This window comes from Cataglyphis hispanica, chromosome 7, assembly GCF_021464435.1.
Source record: "Cataglyphis hispanica isolate Lineage 1 chromosome 7, ULB_Chis1_1.0, whole genome shotgun sequence".
Lineage (NCBI taxonomy): Eukaryota > Metazoa > Arthropoda > Insecta > Hymenoptera > Formicidae > Cataglyphis > Cataglyphis hispanica.
The window spans coordinates 4,913,112-4,929,711 of record NC_065960.1 but is presented as its reverse complement, the minus strand read 5'-3'; the positions used below and the strand labels follow the sequence as shown (position 1 = coordinate 4,929,711).

The window sequence follows — 16,600 nt, the reverse complement described above, 5'->3', positions numbered from 1 at the left end:
TAAAATAGATTGATATAATAATTTTTTATAGTAATTTTGTATAGTGGTTTTTTATAATAATCTTTTTATATATTTATATGTATATGTTATATTATATTTTATAGAAATTTTCTTAATAAAGATTGTGTAAAGGCTCAATTTTTTCAATTCTAATATTAATATTGATAACCTTATGTTAATTTAATTTTATTATTATTAATTATAATTTCAATTTTAATATTTTGAATTAAAATTTTAATTTTAATATTTTTAATATTTCAAATTAATTTTAATATTAATATTGATATAAATAAAATGTTTGTGATAAAGAGAGCAATGAAATTAATATTAATATTAATATTAATAAGTATCAATATCATCAGTTTATTTTCTATCATAAGTATATTATTTACATTGAAGAGAAAAATACAATACGAAGTCGATAGCTATAGAGTCGTCCATCTCGATGGGTTCCCCGCTGATAGCAGGTGCACATCCACACGCTTGCACTTTGCGCGTCGTCTAACGAAGAACGATCTATCACAATCAATTCCTCAATTGAAACGCAAGTTTGATATCAAAAGCCATTTAAAATTGAAATAAGAAAAAAATTTTTAAGCTTATAAACATAAATTATGTGCAATTATTTCGAAAAATTAATGTTAAATCGAAATATATTTATAGAAATTATAGGACTCTTTTGTGAATATACGGATGTCCTGCCAATGATATCTCGCGATCAACGAAATGAAGCGAAAAATTTATCCAATTGAATTCGATTTGAAAACGACGAAGCATAAACGCGTGATTATATCAACGACTTCTAAAAGCGTCTTCGCGATTAGAGCCGCCGCGTCGCGGGTTTCTCTCGAGAGAGACGCGATTGAGAGACGCGATTTAACGACGGACGAGCACACGGACGGTATGCGCACGTCGGTCAGTTTCGCGGCGAGGATTTCAAATGAAAATTCCACGCCGAGTTAATGCGCTCGGTGCATCCCGCGCGCGAACACGGCGCGGCGGCTTTTAAGGGCTTAAACCGTATAGGTGCAATATAACTTTCAAGTACTCCGCATAGCGTTAGGCATATCCTTTTACTATTCTCGCGAAACCAACCGCAAATCTCGCCTCAACGGCGATCCTTCTCTCTCTCCTCCGCGAGAGGAGAATTGCAAAGTGCGGGACAACGTCCCTCTTCCTCCCCTCCCCTCCCCTCCTTATCTCGCTTTACTCCCTCGATCCCCCGCCGAAACCGACATGTATTCCTGTATCGTTACATGGCCCCATTATTTTTTTCGTCGTCTGATTTTTATTTTTATTTATTTTTTTTTTTTTTTTTAATAGCCTTAATAAGGACACTGTACGCAGGGAACTGGCTCGAACAAAGTATTCGAAAGCGCGCAAAAAAAAATCTGGAATTAATTTAGTTTTCCTGTTCGCGCGTCGTGTGACGAGCGCCGTCTACATTTAAAGGCCGCGATATTGCGTAAGTAGCGCTAGAGTCTTCTCAAGGAAGTCCTCGAAGAAGTCGCGTCCAACTCGTAATTGCACTTTGCACCGAGTTTTTCTATGTCGAACGGCGATTTTCACCCGGCAATAATAACGTGAAAATTTTCAAGGCACGCTCCGGGCGTTAATTGCAGCGAAGGTGCCTAAGACCTCGCGCATTCTTATCGAAGTATACTAGTAGCATGAAAAACTTATGTAAGGTGTGACTCGCCATTCTAATTTTTGAATAGATAAAAATATGTAAATATATTTTTAATACATTTTTAAATACATTTAATATATATTTAATATATATTTTTAATACACTCGCATAAAATGTTATATATATATATATATATATATATATATATATATATATAATATACAATTTCTTATATATATAAATATTGAAATACATTGTGAAATAGAAGAACATTATAAAAATTACACTTAACAACATTACAAAAATTCTACAACATAAAAATTGACGTTCTCCGAAATTATACAGAAATAATATAGCTCCACGATAAAACAGCTGATGATTAATTTTTTTAAACATATCTACGTCTGTGAAAGCAAAAATGTGATTGGCTTAAAGAGAAATGGCTCCTCCGATCGGAGAGAACAACGAAGATGCGGTAGAATGTCACGTGTAAAGCACGCCACGTGAGCTACTGTGCGAGCTGGCCGCGGGGTATAAATAAAGCCGTGTCCAATTAGTATTTGGGCGACTGTCCGGCCCAGATAGAATCTACCACGTTCATCGCGTGTTCGATTCATCGATCGATCCTATCCTACACGTCGTTTTCCCCGTAGATCTGTTATCAACGGTCACATTCCTCGCTTTCGCATTTGAAGTATTCACCTCGCAGATAACAATCGCATCGACAATTCTTTCTCAAAATCTTTCTCTTTTATTATTATTGCAAACTTTATATAAATTTTTCATATATTTATTTATTACATATGTATATACATTTATTTATTTCACTCACACATGATGCGAAAATCAGAGAGAAGTTTGGCATTTCGAAAGGAATATTCCATGTCATTATCCACAGATTCTTCTGGCATGATGTAAAATTTCCTTTCTATATATTGCGCATATTCACAGTTCGAAAGTGTGTAAAATGCGTACCTCCTTACGTGCATACAAACGCACGTACGATACGTCTCGTCCCGCCGTTTAATTGTCGGGTCTTGGGCAATTGCGGTTTCGGGGCAGTTGAGACAAGGATCGAAGCAATTTGCCCTTTCGGGAGAAGGGGGGTAGCCCGGAGGGGGAGGGCATGCAAAAAAGGAAGACCGTTCCTCAGGATCGCGCGCGTTGTGCAGTAACTGGCGCACATCACCCGGGAGAGAGAGAGAGGAGATAAACGTATGTATATATATATATATATATATATATGTATATATATATATGTATGTATGTATGTATATGTATCCTCTCTCGCAATGCGCATGCCGCGGCGTTATGCGCGCTCGCCCACGTGTCGACCGCAGAGAAGCGCTTAGGGTTAATTGAATTCGCGTTACCCGACGAGAAAAACTTCGGCGAGGAACGTACGCGACCGCCTCGAAGCGGCAGTAAAGCACGACGCGAGATGCATGCAACCGGATATGCGCCGACATTGTGTTGCAGCGATACCACGTTGCTTATTCGCGATTTCGAGACGATCGCAAATTTCTATATTTTTAGAATTTTAGAAGATTTTTATCTTCCTCAATCCCTTACAGGATATAAAATCGACAGCCTGATTTGACAGGAGAATATAATAAAAGGAAAATATAATATATAATTTTTTAGCAATTAAGCAATATCATAAATACTATATTATTATAAAAAAAAAAAAATTTACGCCAGCTGTCAGAAATGAAAATGTGTATGTTATTATATACATATATAGGAGCTCTTAGAGGGGAGTTATTAATATAAATATAAATAATAATAAATACAATAATTAATATAAATATTTCCGATATTATCGTTTACTCTTTTCGCATAATTGTCTGCTCCGGAGTATGATTCGCGTCTCTCATATGGCGTTCGATTCCTGTCAACTGTCATCCGATTGTCCTTCCGCCCTCATTGCGACGCGAAACGCGGAAAAGGTGCTCCCATCGAGAAAGAAATTCTGCATGTGAGTTAGCGCGCGCGCGCGCGCACGTGAAACGTCCTATAATTATCCGCTCGTAAAGCAGTAACGGACAACTTGTAACGAAGGGAAGAGGAAGAGCGCGCGTTTATTAAAACTTCGCCTTGCATACATATTCTGATGCCTTTCTACCTCCATCTCTTTTTTTTCTCTCCTTGATACTTCTTCCTGGGGGCGGTAACGAGTTCAATATAAGAGACTGCGAAACACGCGGAGATGGGTGAGCATGTGATAATCTCTTGGCATCGTTGAAAGTCGTGAGAAAATTGGGTGACGCAGTTCGTGAAAGGAAGAAGAAATCCATTTAATCGTCAATCAAAAAAATATATTTATCGAACTTTTAGTTATACATGAAATTTAAATTTCTTTTTAACAGTAGTTTTACGATCTTAATTAATTAAATTATTAATTTTTTAATTTTAATTATTTTTTTTAATTTTAATTAATTTTTCAATTATTAATTTTGAAATTAATAATATTATAACCAACATTTTTTTTTGCCAAGTTTTATTTAATATGGATGTGTATATTGGCGACGTAAATTATTACTATGTTACAAAAAATATATATAAATTCTATTTAAAACAAAATATATATATATATATATATATATATATATATATAAATTATTTTACATATATATGTAAATTATTTTATATAATATATATATGTAATTAATTTACATATATATATATATATATATATATATATATATATATATATATGTAAATTTTTCTTCAAAATATAACTTTAATTTTAATTTACCATTAAAATTCTCGAAACGTAACTTCTCCAATTTAAAAATAAGAGGGACGAGAAGTATACGATCGCGATTAACGAGGGCTAAATATGGCATGACGTCGGTGTCTTCGTTTAATCACGGTTGACGAAACTACCGTTTCATCTTCTCGATCATCTTCATCTTCGCGACTTCTCTTTTTTTTGCGTTATACTCCACTTGCATCTCCGTCGCTTCGATGCATCATTCTTCCCTTCTCCCTTCTCTATCCTTCTCCAATCCTCTCGCGCTCGTTGCACCGCAATGTCCTTAATATTCTCTTCTCCCTTTCTGGCTCTCCTTTTTTTCTCAGGTCCCTCCTGATCTCGTTTCACTTCATTCTCCGCGCTCGGTGTCTTTCTTTTCTCTTCGATGCCGCCTCCTTGTTTCTTCTTCCACCTTCATATCTTCGTTCTTTGCTTCATTCGGCTCTCGATCCTTCTTCCTCGGACTCCCTGGCTTTCTTTTTTTGTTATCATACACGGGCAAAACGCGAGTACGAAGGCTGCCGCGCGCGGATCTCGATTCAACGTTCCGCATCGTAATTGAAAGAGAACATGATAGATAAGGGCTCACTTCTCTCGAATGAGAAGACGAGAGAAAAGGGCTACAAAGAAGGCGTCATTTAAGCCTCGTACACATTGCATGTTTCATATTTTAAGACGAAATTATTAATAAAAGGAATTTCACACAACTCACTTATATAATTGTCATGTAATATAAAAATATAATTATTTTATATTTTAATATAAGAAAATTATCTTTCATAATATTTAATATGATTAGGCAATTTTTTAATAAATTGTAACGTTAATATTAATATATATATATATATATATATATATATATATATATATATATAATACATAAATTTTGTACAAATATTTCTCTTTCACGATATGTAATAATTCTAGCACAAACACAAATATAAGATGGAAATATTATTACTTTATTCATATAAATCTTTTTTTGACGCGATTAAAAATTTATTTATTATAATATTTTCTTTTTTTTCCACGCAAAACACTTTTACGAAGGCAATTGTCACAAGACATCAGTGTCGTCCCATTTTTCTCTTTAAAAAATTATTTTAAAAATATATATATAACTTTTTTTTAATTTCAAAATTGCGTGTTTGATTTTGTGTGACTGTATGAGCGTCGCCTTAAAGCGAATTTAATCACGACGACAAGATACGAAGTAGAATGTTGCACAGTTGTCACTTGCTTGCTACGCTCGAAAATGCGATACATTTCTTTTTTCGTTAACGCGGATTGATCGATCACCGACCGATACTTTTGCTTGTTACATCGAAACATTTAATGCTTGTAAAGCCGGCGCGGACTTTGTATCGAACTTCTCTTTGGCACTTATTACGATAGGCTCTATATAACAAGAAAATACTCTCTGCCTCTCGCGGCGCGTTATCGCTGCTTTGAACAATTATCGAAATTTATTTCTCCAATCTATCGATCCTGAATTATGTCGCAATCTCTTCGTGAATCAATATAAAATTCATTTTAAATAAAAATGTACTGTTTTAATTCGGTTAAAAAATTCTTAAAATCGATACGAGTATTTTATTTTATTTAAAAAAAAATACAGCGTGGTTTCTCGAAATATCAGATTCTTCTAACGCGATTCGGCGTCGCGTCTCGCTTGTCACCTATCCGAATCTATTCCGATTCATCTTCAGGAATATAGATATTTTCCCCAAGATCCCCTACCACATCATCCGATCATCCTTCAACTCGTAAGAACATCCATGTAGGTTGCGGAACGTTATGGAACTCGCGTGGTCCACGGGATGCGAGGACCATCGGCGTTAGACGACGAGAGAGCGGGTTGAAGGGGTGGCAAATAGATTGGGAGGGTTCGGAGGAACGGGAGGACTGTATATGGGGGTGGTCGGTTACATATAAAGCATAGGTCTCGGAACGAGACCTCAGGGTGCCGTGCCGCGGACCCAAGGGATCCATGCTGGAAAAACTCAGCTGTTAACCGCTCCATCCGAGAGGCAGGTACCGGCCTCCTCCCTCACCTTGTCCTCCCACCACCCCCTCCTCCTCCCCCTTCTCCTCCTCCTCCTTCCTCAGCGTGTGCGCGCGAGCGTTTGCAAAATAATGGAAAGAGAAAGATCTATGGGCGATAATTTAAATTAATGGCGCAAGGAACCCGACGCTGCTTTTGCTGTAAGAATAAAGTTTGAAAATTTAATCTGAACTGCTATTTGTCTTTTTATAATGCTTTTCGGTTGCAATTCAGTGTCGAAGAACAAGACGTTATCGTCGAGGGATTCTCGATAAAATTTCATGATATCTTTCATGTAGATGGATTACCGGTGAATTTACTCACTCAGATCGGAATTGCTATTAGTTCGCGAGCGAATTCGTAAGACTGCGGCAAAAAATAAACACGGAGAGCGAAGAGAGATGGAGCGAGGAGAGAAAAGAGATGAGACGAGGCGAAAGGCCAGGGGACCAACAATCGGAAAACAGCGTTGTTGGTGGTCGGCGGCAGCGGTAGCAGCCGGCGACGCGAAAGTGCCGTTCGAGGATTCCTATTTCCCAGAATCCCACAGCTGCCATACGCGTCCGCCCGCAATACTCCGTCTTTCTCTGCACTGCGGTAATCATAATTACACCTGCGGGTGTCTTCTTATCCGCTCACTCGCTCGCTCGACCGACCGATCCCTCTCCGGCCCCCACCGCCGCCATCCTTCGAGGATCCTTGTCCTCTTTTCGTCCAGTTGTCCGTTGCTCTAAGGCTTCTGAGGCAAGAAAATCTCGCTCTAGACGCGAACAATGCCGATCTTCAACGATCCAAGAGATCTTGGAGAGATAGATTGTCAAAATTCTCTTGTCCTCTTTTTATAGATATATCTTATGAGAAATACGGATATATGTATATATTTTTATATATATGGGAATTTTTTTCTTTGTGTGTGTTATTGTTTCCTTCGTATGTCAGATGTGACATTTTATATTAATTATAAAATAATTTATTATATTATTATTATATAATTATTATATTAATTATAAGATAAATTAATCGAATAGATTAATTTATTTTGTACTTAATATAATATTGATTAAATAGATTAATTTCTCGATTAATTTCTTAAATAGATCACTTTTTTAGATTAATTTGTCTTTTAGACAAAAGATTGTGCTTAAGAATAATATGATATAATTTTGCAGGAATTTTTTACATTATCCTTAATTAAATTAAAAATTTTTTGATATTTTTATTCATGTCAACTATAACTTGAAATTTTGTAAAAAGATCACGCATGAAAGAAAAAACATCTTACAAAAGTGACATTTAAAGCCTGTATATCATATCTTAGGGAATCATCGCAAGGCGACTATACAGTTCCAATATGCTTCTCCAGCCATCGTCGCAATTTCGATTAATCGCACGCGCACCCTCGATAGAAAGGGGTCACTTTTCCCGTCATCCCCAGATCAACCGTCGACAGATTTCGCGGGTGAGATTCCGAGGGTCGGAACGAAAGCGCGATGGAAGAGAAATCGTCCGGCGTCGAAGGGAGCGGATCGATGCGCGCGTTACGAGGAAGAGCGTTTCTCGGTTAGCCAAACGGCGGCTTTATCCGGGGATCGAGGGGGCGGGGGTGTAGGTATAATGCATTGAATTAGACGCAAATGCACCCTGGGCGCCAATTGGCCGGGCTTCCCGCGCTTCGTGCTCCATCTCTCCCTCGAGAGGGCCCTCCTTGCCGGGGATGATGCCCGGGCGCGATACCATTGACACAAGAGAGACAGACCTTTCTCTCCGTCGCAGCGTCGATATAAACCCCCGGATATTATGTTAACGTGCTCGTCAACAAAAGCCGGACGGCGGAGCCCGTCGTCATCTCGACGCGTGTCTCGAGCTGTCATTTAGAGAAATATTTTTAACTTCATCACAAGTTTCGTGAGAAGAGGATATTCGACTCATTTTCTAAAGCTACATATTTTAACAAAATTATCAAATGTTGACTTTATATTTATTTTTGTAATATTATATATCTAAAATTTTTTATGCTTTTTATAATTTTTAATACAGATTGATTAAAGACACTCTTCGGTCTTAAAAATATCGAGATCTTGTCTCCTCACAAAATTTCTTCGATTTTGATGATTACATTTGTAGAAACTCACTGTGAAATATTATCGGTTTCTTGTCTAGAAACGACAATTGCGGCAGAAAGGAGATCGACACGATTCGGAATATTTTTTCGACGTTTAACCCACGGGCGCTTATTCACCTGCAGAAGCAGAAACCAGATACTCCAATCATCTTGTCACGGTTTATAGAATCGTATACAAAGGGCGGACCACAATAAACCGCCCTTGTAGAACACCCGCGTCTATAATTCCACCATAAAACTACGTTTGTATAATGGCACACATATATCTCTTCTCTCACGAACTTTGTGGTATTTAGTTATGTCGTGTGTAATTTTTCTCTAACATTTACATTAAAATTATATGTAAAAAAAAAGACGTAATATGTCAAATTAAAGATTATTTTTATTACAACGTATACACTCTGTCGAAAATTTAAAATAATTAAAATATTATATAATTAAAAGAAAGAGAGAGAGAGGAGATTCTCGCCACAAGTTTTATTTCTGTATAATTAAATAATTAATTTTTTTATATTATGCATTATATTATTTTTTATTGTTAGTAAAGTCACTCGATTCTTTTAAACGCTCGCAAGCATTTCGTGGGAGGATATAGGCTTCCCTAAGAATCTCACCACCATCGTAAAGGGTTCGCCCTTCACAGCGCTCATACCTTGTTTTAAACCCCCTCGACTAGCGAACGTATCGTGTTACACGCGCCACCTAATGCCGGGTGTATAAAGGGGACAACACGGGGCTCCATCGGTTTGTCCGCGGACAGGATATCCATTCTATATTATACTAAATCGTGGTCTCGTCTCTCTTTCTATCTGTCCCGCTCTCTCCTTCCTTCCTGCTTCTCTCCTCATCTTAGCTCCTCTGTCAATCCGAACGGTTTCCTCGCAGAGGGGAATCATCCGGCAAAAAGGGGTGGCGGGTCCTAAGAAAGGGCGGCGCTGATTTTCGTCCTCGTGCGTGCGGCCCTTTGTGCGAGCGCCCGCTCGCGGGACATCCGATACCGTCCTTCCGAATGACAGGCATTAAACCGCCGCGAAATGGAGCGAAACGGCCCGATTTCGAGCGTCTCCCTTTACCCCTCTCTCAGGAAACTTTAGAACATCCGGCGGAATCATCGATTTCGAATCGCCGGCCCGCGTATCTCGGTCCGCATTTAATTACCTTAATTGCACGGCAACTTCCTTTCGCAATTCGATTTCGTGATCAACGTCCATCATATCGTCGTTATTTATTAAAACCGATCCAGAAATAAAAATCTTGTGCTTTTCTCGAGCGTGAAAATGGTGGAGAAAATTCTATATTCTAAAAATTTTTCACATTTTCAATTTTAATCGAGGATTTATTATCGTGTGCAACACTCTCTGAAATAACGATTGCATTTTTATCATGCAATTATTGCGACCCCAATCGCACACAAATATAGGATCGCTTTGCTTTTAGTCTCGGACAATCTGCGATTTTGGATACAGGCGTCGTTCTCGAGTCATCGAGCAGCCGGGCTCGATCGTCTAGATTACTCTAGATTGCGCGAGACGAATGTCTCTTACGAGAAGAGGGACGCGTCAGGAGAGATACTCGCAGATAATCCACCGGGAGACGATGAAACGCCGACGACCGTCGTAGACGGTGTATGCAGGAGGGTGCAGAGCGGCGTATCCCGGGTCCCGCGGGGTCCGCGTCGAGTAAGATTGGCTTGGGGGTTACGGCCCCGCGGGATCGAGACTCAATTAAACTTTAAGATGATATGCGCCGACCCGCCTCGCCCTCCCGTTGCCGTTGTCGCCGCGCTATATTTCGATCTGCCCCGATCGAAATCCTACGGAATTCGCCGGCGAGATGAGGACGAAGATCCTCGCAGCAGCCGACATAATTGACGTCATCACGCGAGATCAAATTTTTAATTCGAAACGAGACAGTGATAAATGTCGAATAGTAATCTTCAAAGTCAGAATATTTTCTGTATTTTCTCTTTATATATCTAGCATTTTTCTACTAATATTTATGGAGTTAAATAATTTTACGAATTATTTGAAAAATATTTGTGTTATATATTATTCTTCCTTTCTCTATATATAATAATAAATATCGTATAATAAATTCTATTATTATACACAATAATTATATAAATATATTATTGATAGAGGGTTTTGATTTAATTAATATATATATATATATATATATATATATATATATATATATATATATATGTTTTGCCCATTAAAATTATTAAAATATTATTACGAAATAATACATATATTATTTACATATCTCGGATTTGCATAAAATATTCAGTCATTGATCGAAATGGTCAAGCTGAAATTAATGACGATTTTTGTGATTCATCGCGACTTCCCGCTTGGACGTAAGTAAAACGCAGATAAAACAGTCACTTTTACCGAAGTGTTTTGCCACGATCGGGCTATAAATAAAACGAACGGCGGCGTCACACTCTCTTCTATTTCACAAGGAATTGTGAAGAAAGACGCGGCCATCGGTTAAAGAGCGCGGAGCCGGAGCCAAGCTTCCCACACTCCATCGAGCGACCTCAGCGAGCGCGCAACTTTTCTTGTGTCCTTTGTCTTGTCACCTGATTCGCCTCGCTTTGCTCCCACGGAAAACGTGACGTCGGTGCCTTGCCTTAACACTCCATTTGTCGAGGCTTGTAATGAAAGCAACGGAGATGTCCGATTCCGTTGATAATACACCGTTTCCCCTTTTGTAACGCGACGTGATTGTCGTCCTAAACGATCAGAGTTGATGTGACAACGATTATTATTATTAGAAGTTATCGATATCTATGAATCACGTAAGAGGCAGATTTGAAAAATAATATATACCGCGTAAATAAATTGAAGAAAAAAAACTATTATAATTTTTATCTAGTTATTGCTTCGCTCAAATCGCGCGGGACGGTGGTACGACGTCGTGCGAGAAGAGAACTTTACGTACTCGGGGGGGCTACACGGACCAGAGGAATCTAGCCGCTTGTGTGTTGGTGCACCAACTACAGCGATCGTGCGTGACTAACGCGGAGGAAATAGGTCTGTTTCTCTCCGTATGTGTGCCAAGTCTCGAATAAATGTCTCCGCGGTGTGGCTCGTGACAATGACACGACAGTTAGCATGGTACCACCGGTCAGCGGGGGTCCATGGAGCTGCTGCGGGGGGCCCTCGACCCCCGACACGAAACGGGTCCCAGCACAGTTGGCTCTCACGCATATATTCGTCCTTCTCTCCCTTCCGCCTCAATCTGCCTTCGTTTCTCTTTCTCTTTCTCTTTTTTCCGAGACTCTGATAAAATTCGAGATTCAAGGACCCCCTATGAGGCGACATGGGAGACAGTATCGCTCTATTGTTGCTCTTGACACCTACACCATTTTTTTCTATTTTCTTCTCTTTTATTTAATTAAAATATCTATTAATTTGACATAGACGTAATCTAAATAAAATAATGTTCGCTGCAAATTTCTGTAGTGTGATTTTTACTTTTTTTTCTTATTAATTTGGTATTCATAGATATTCGTAGAGATTTTAACTGCTTATAGTATATATAGTTCAAAAATTACTGTCCAAAACTTTTTTAAGATAAAATAAATTTAAGTGTCTATCAAAAAATATATTTAAAAAGTTTAAAATGGAATAGTTTCTACTCCTTTCCTGTAGAAAGTATTCCATTTAAAATTTTTTTTATATATTCATTTATAAATTATACATAAATTGATTTCATCTATAAAAAAATGTTTGATTAACAGTAGTTCTTAAATTGTGAGCGATTAAAATCTATGAATGTGGCTTTAAGTTGATATGCAAAAAACAAATATAATAATCAAAAATATAATAATAAAAAAATGTAATAGTATTGCTATGAAAAATAAAAAAACTGTCTACTTCTTGACTATCTTGCGACATTTCTCTGGTTTTTTAATCGCGACGCTCGAAGAGTCCAATTTGATTTGAAAAATCCTCGCAGCTAGAAAGGATTTCTGACACAATGTTGAAGAGCAGAGAAAGAGAGAGCACGAGGGGGAAGGGGCAAGGGGAAAAAATACGTAGAAAGCGAGAAATGTAAAGAAACAAGAGAAAGAGATGAGATAGAATGTAAAGAAGAGAGAGAGAGAGAGAGACAGAGAGAGACAAGCGGCGAGAGAGAGTAGCGAATAGCAGCAGGTCTGGGGAGATTAAGATGTCACGCGTATACCCAGGGACAAATACGCCGAGCTGTAGAGAATACGTGCTGCAGCAGGAACCGGGGGGGTATCTGAAGTACCTGCTGCGCTCGTGCCACCTCCGATTTCAAGCCGCGAGCTGGGTTCCGAGCCGAGAGAAGCCTCCGCGAGGTCCTATCGAGATCTCGCATTCCTGTCTGCCGACTCGCGCGTAGATTAAGCCCTTAACCGCAGATAAACCCTTCACTCCCTTCGAATGATTTCGATGACGATCTCCGATGATCGAAGCAAATTTGTCAAGCTTAGCCTGTGTGTGTTCCTGCTCACTCTATTTTTTTTATTTTGTATTTTTTTAAATATATTTGATATTTTTTTTTTAATTTTCTTTTTTCTTTTTTTTATTTTCTTTTTATTTTCTCTTTTTAAATATAGATTTTTGAACTACAATCAATCATTTACGATTTTTCCTGATTTCTTCTCTTTCTCCCTCGCTCTTTTCGATAATAATATCGCTTCCATTTTGCCTACAAATTTTTCGATAATGTGTTATTTCCTTTTTTCCCTACTATCTCGTCTTTTTCTCCCTCTATCTCCTCACCTTCCTCGTCGCTTTCCCTTTATTTTTAGACGATCTTCATCTCCCGCCTACCGCCGATCTTTTCGTCCCCTGATTTTGTAAGCGTATGCATGCGCGAGCGTTGCCTGAAGAAGCGAGAGGCTCTTAATCTTAGCACCATTCCCCTGGAGAGATTGTAATCTGAGATTCAGGTACGCGCGACGCCTCGGGCACCCACGAGGAGGCACCTTACCTACCTACCTACCACCCGTATGTACCTAACGAGATCCATCTTTATTCTATCTCGAATCGCGCGTTCTTCTCGACTGCTACCGATCGTTATACAATTGCCCGATTCGTCGCCTGAATTTAATTTATTTGTAAAAGTAAAAAATTATTTTTATTTTTGTTCGTATTGTCTTTTTACATACATCTCCTATTTTTTTCATGCTTCTTTTTGTATGACAATTTCATCAAATTTTTCTTCTTATAATTTTTCTTCTTATCTCTTCTTCATCTTATTGCCTTTATTACAATCTTAATTTTTATTTTTTTCTTATTTTTCCATATTTCATGGCAACTTAGACGAATGTACTAAATTATAATTATTAAGAATTATCATTTGATATAATTATTGATAATGAAGAATTTATACTTCATGTACATTTTGCGAAATTGTTACATTATCACATCGACCGACGTGATTATTTTTTAAATGGTCGTAAAAGTTTACAAAAAAGATATGAATGACATATCCGAGGCTCTTTTCTTGCGTTCGAGAAAAAATCGACGTTCATATTATTCTACGCTATATATATCTCTCGAAGCAACAAGTAGTATCGTTCTAACATACCTTAAGCCGATAATCGCCTTGTTAATTTCCGATCTTACATCCCCGATTCAACTCTCATTTTTTGTCAATAAAAAATAAATGATAAGAGACGATGTCTATTAATTATTTTGACAGAACTATAATTGCTATTATATAAGATCTTTTTCTATATAAAATGTGTATTAGTTTTATTAAATTTCGAGGACAAAGTTTCTTTAGTATGAGAGAAATTTATAGCTGTTTTTTGTTCATGATAAGGAGAATTAGAAAAATGAAGATTTATGAAGAAGGTTTGTAAGAACGGAGACTCTCACGATCTCGTGTGAAAGTAATCCTCGATTAATATTGATTCGGTAGCAAATACTACGGGAACAGCGGTTTTATTGTCGTCTGATCGGTTGCTCGCCTCGAATTTTTCTATTATCATAATCCGTGAAACGAGTAAAAAGCCGAGGATGTCGCGGTTTAGCACTTTCGCGAGTCGGATGAAAGTCTCCCCGCTACGCTAAGCCTGCCGAAACTTTCTTTGCGAAACTTCGATTTCGATATTACAATGATTATCGTCGCTTGACGCCCGATCAAAAGCAGCTACGATGCCAAAGTGAAAACGATTGTCCATTTAATCGACCGACCTGCACCTCTATCTCTCCGATTTCGATTTCTTTGATTGACATCAATTTCTTTTTTGCCAATTTAACTTATTGTTAGAGTTCCTTAATCTTAGCGTTAGTTTTATTAAATATTAGCTTCTTTTTAACCAATAAATTTTTAATAAAAATTTCCAAAATTCTTTTACATTTTGTTATAATTTGCCTGTTTACCTTTTAACACATACTCAATAATTTTAATTAATATTGATAATAATTTAACGATGAAAATAAAATTGTTACAAGAAATCCCGAGTATTTGCGTCGTTAATGAAAGCTTTGGTCCAGTGATCACCAGGGCAGTGGCTGCAGGTGCTACTTACTCGTGAAATAGATCGTGCGGCTTCGTCAGGTGCCTTCTTACTTGCAGTTTCTTTTTTCATTTTTTTTCCTACAGCCTATACTCGCCCACCGGGTGAGTGCTCTCGAGGGAACAGGTGAATCCTAGTCTCGACATACTTCGACGATCCCCGGTAGTCGATGCGTGACCGAAGGGCACGCGCCGTGATGGATCCATCCTTTATAGTATATCGAACTGAGTAATTTTATGCATCGCTGGAGTTCAAAATCTCATATCGATTGGTAATCAAATTTTTTAGTTGCGAAAGAAATTTTATATATTCTTAATCGTTAAAAAGAAATTTGAAAAAAAAAAACATATTGAATATATTTAATTTATTATTTAGGAATTTCGGAAAAATAATTTAAATCGATTATTTTGGATCTTTAGATAGACGCGAAAAAAATTATTATTGAATAATATTTGATTACTTGATTAATATGTTAATTTTGACATTGATGTAACGGGTGAAATAGAAATATTACGACACACTCGTACAATCCAGATAATATCGTAGATGCTTACAGACGCTACTGGGTACGTTTGTTTTTCATCGACGGATCTGTAGACGCTGAAAGTAAACGGTCGAGTGGGTCTTAATGACGAGAGGTGGTCGCGGTGGTCGAATCCCTCGGGTTCCGAGGCGGTCGGCTTTGATATTAGGGACTTAGGGCCCCCCAACAACGCATTAAGAGCTCACCTGCTCGACCTCTTCACGATCGACAATACACCGCGCGCTTTCGCTTCCTGTTCGTTGGGCGAAAAAATTCTTTAAGAGTCCCTTGACACCAAAATGCCGAAAAGATGCGTGCCCTCGAAGGGGGCATTCTACACGTGGGATTATAAAGCGATTAAAAAAAAAAAATAGATGAGTTTGTAACCCGATTATCGCACGGTCGATCTTACCAATCACAAAGAGGATATTGAACAGATCGATCTTTTTTTAGACATATTTAGAATCGCTTCTAAATATTAGAAAATTACAATAGAATAGACTTCTGTTTCTCAGAAATCGATTTTTCGAATATCGGATGACGTATTAAAATATTTCTAAATCCCGAGAGGTGTATGCAAATATTTTACAGCCCTTTTTTCTCTTTCATTTCTTGATTACTTCTTCTTTTGCTTTCATTTTATTTAAAAACATTAATATAATAAATATATATGACAATTACAGTATCTCTCTTTTTTAATTTTTTAAGAATCTTAAGGGATTAAATGCTTAAAGAATTAAAAATAATTATCTTAAGTTCAGACAGTTTTAATAGTCTTAACAATCTTACTTTTGCTAGTTAAACCAGCGGGAATCAGGGATCACAGAAATTTCGAGGGAGTATATCCTAATCGCATGCCCTACTCGCGTGCCCTAATCGCGTGCCCTACTCGCGTGCCCTAAAGAGAATATACCGTATGCCGCTTCCGTTGGGCCAGTTGGACCTATCTTTCGTTGATCCTGGCCATTTATTCTGGCTACATTTAGATGTAGCTTCGATCTCTATCGGAGATCAA

General features: G+C 37.7%; 1 protein-coding gene across 4 annotated transcripts in view; it reads left to right on the top strand.

Annotated features, from left to right (window-relative positions):
* Positions 1-16,600, top strand: part of LOC126851190 (zinc finger protein 423 homolog) — a 77,607-nt gene that overhangs the window by 35,406 nt on the left and 25,601 nt on the right. The gene's annotated exons all lie outside the window — the stretch shown is intronic.